Genomic DNA, 2500 nt, shown 5'->3' on the forward strand with positions numbered 1-2500 from the left:
CACACACACACACACACAAGCAAGCAAGGAAGCGCAATCTTGCCTCAACATCTAAAGAACACGATAAATAAATAAAGAGGGAGAAAGAAGAGAAAGATAATGAAAACTTTAGTGAAATTGACAAGAATAACAGGCAGAGAGAGAGAGAGAGAGAGAGAGAGAGAGAGAGAGAGAGAGAGAGAGAGAGAGAGAGAGAGAAATGAGTGCACGTGTATTATATTAAACCCTTCCCGGTGCAACTACTACTACTACTACTACTACTACTACTACTACTACTACTACTACGACCATCATCACTACCATATTTGTTTCACTGTTCATTATCATTTGCCACAAAATATAGTCACGTTATCAACTTTCGATTTTTTGTCTTTTCATGGAACTCATTTATTTTAATATATATTTGTTTAATGAACAATTTGGTTCTTATTTAATGTTACAATTAAAAAAAAAATGTTTGTTTTAAAAAATGTTTACATTAGTGTGTGTGTGTGTGTGTGTGTGTGTGTGTGTGTGTGTGTGTGTGTGTGTGTGTGTGTGTGTGTGTGTGTGTTTTGATATATATAAAATTTTAGTTTCCATATGAAATAAAAATAATAAACTGAAGTAATTTTTCACGTTACTTATGTAATCACTTATCGTTAATTTTGTTTGCTATTGTTCCTCACACCGTCCAAACCGAGGAAGTTTCTTAATGTTTCGAATAATTTTTCAGCTTGCATTACGTAATGTCAATCAATCATTCTAATTGTAGGATATATTGTCATACTTTCTTCATGTCAAATAAAAAACGAGTTTCATAATTAAGTTTTCAAGTTTCCTTACGTAATGTTCATCTTTTTATCAACTTTTTGTTCCTTGCATAATTTTATCTAATTCAAGCAAAAAAACGAATATTTACACAGTTTCTAACCATTTCTCACTTCCCAACACCCGGGGGAAAATATAATTATGTAATCTCCATCTATAATCCCTTCCAGTTTAGCGGAAACTCGCTGTATACTTTTTTCCTCTTATTACCCAGAACAGTATTTTCCATTGCAACTTATTATCAACCGACCACAACTTTCCATCACGTTACGATCCTCCATTAGCGAGCAGGAAGTCACTCACAAATCACACTACTGCGGCGGATGGGAGAGCGAGACACGGGACACGACACTCCTCCCTCCCTCGCGTCTGGATACACACTGAGCACCGGATTCAAAACAAAGGCCACTGCCACCAGAGTTACCATGCCCAGATTACACAAAACACGATATAAAAACACGTTAAAAACACTTTGAGATACGCACCACGCGACACTCCAGGACGTAGGAGATAAAAGTGACTACGCTTCACAGTTTCATCCAAAAAAAAACGGTGGAAAATGTGAGATAAGGAGATTATACAACCATGAAAGATGAGATAAGAAAACTCACTACATGTGGCAACGATTCAGACTCCTTCCCACGATGCTACGGCGCGTCCTTGCAGTACTGGGCCTTATGGGGAAGTGTTTAAGGGTGACATTTGAATGCAGGGTGAGGCAATGCGACGGCGGGGAGAACAGTGACGGAGAGCAAGTTTAGTTTACCTTCCAGCGCGTCGCCTTATGAAGAGCTGAGGAGCGATTATGCCAAGTGATGGGCGGTGATGGGGTGATGGGTGGTGACAGGAGTGATGGGACTAAGGGACTGTGGATCTGAGGGAGTTCAGGAGCTTAGTTCACTGTTGGGTTCAAGTTTAAAGGGTATTTAAAGGTGAAAATTAGGGTTTAAAGAGATTTTTGGGGTTTAAAACTATGGGCGGTGATGGGCGGTGATGGGCGTGATGGTTTTAATCCATTCAGAACTGGGACGCATTTTTACCTTCAGATTTGTGTACTATTTGACCATTTTATTGACATTCGGAAGGGTCTATGGAGGTCAGAAGGTTAATGGCCACAGTCTTCACTATTTTAATCCCCCATATAAGTATCTGAACCTGTATAAAATCACCAATTAATAAGTAAAATGAATAAGGAAACGCGTCATGGTACTGAAGAGGTTAAAGGTGAAAATTAAGGTTTAAAGAGATTTTGTAATGTTTAAAACGATGGGCGGTGATGGGTGGCGAGGGGCGTCATGGGCAGCGATGGGCGTGATGGGACTGTGGGATGTAGATTCAAGGGGTTTAGGAACTTGATTCGCTATGTGGCTTCGTTTTTTTTTTCATTTTTGGGGTTTCTTGGGTTACAAATAGGGTTTTAAAGGCTTTTTAAGGTTAAAGGGTTAAAAATTCGACGCAAGGATCAAGAAATACAGAAATATTGTAAAGTTGAGTTTCGAGTTTTGTGCTAAAAGGATTAACTTCAATATTTGATGTTGATCTTTAGTACGTAAATAAATCAACACACAAACAAAAAAAAAGACAAATTGAAGTTAAAAGGGCTTAGATCAGATTTAAAGAGCTCAGGATTTAAATACCTTAGCTAATCACTCAAGGATTTATATAGGACATACAGAAAATTGTCTGATAT

At 38.2% G+C, this 2500-nt stretch overlaps 1 protein-coding gene across 13 annotated transcripts in view; it reads right to left on the reverse strand.

Moving 5' to 3' along the window:
* The window catches only part of LOC123506483 (katanin p80 WD40 repeat-containing subunit B1-like), a 92869-nt gene that overhangs the window by 74036 nt on the left and 16333 nt on the right, over positions 1-2500 (reverse strand). For 8 of the 13 annotated variants that reach the window (XM_045258614.1, XM_045258613.1, XM_045258608.1 and 5 more), the window contains exon 1: positions 1114-1211. The exons of 4 other annotated variants lie outside the window; for them this stretch is intronic. The gene's annotated coding sequence lies outside the window, so the exon portion shown is untranslated. Of the gene's footprint in view, positions 1-1060; positions 1212-2500 lie in introns of those variants that run through there. One more of the 13 variants, XM_045258605.1, reaches the window with a different exon arrangement.

Source organism: Portunus trituberculatus, chromosome 20 (genome assembly GCF_017591435.1).
Source record: "Portunus trituberculatus isolate SZX2019 chromosome 20, ASM1759143v1, whole genome shotgun sequence".
NCBI lineage: Eukaryota > Metazoa > Arthropoda > Malacostraca > Decapoda > Portunidae > Portunus > Portunus trituberculatus.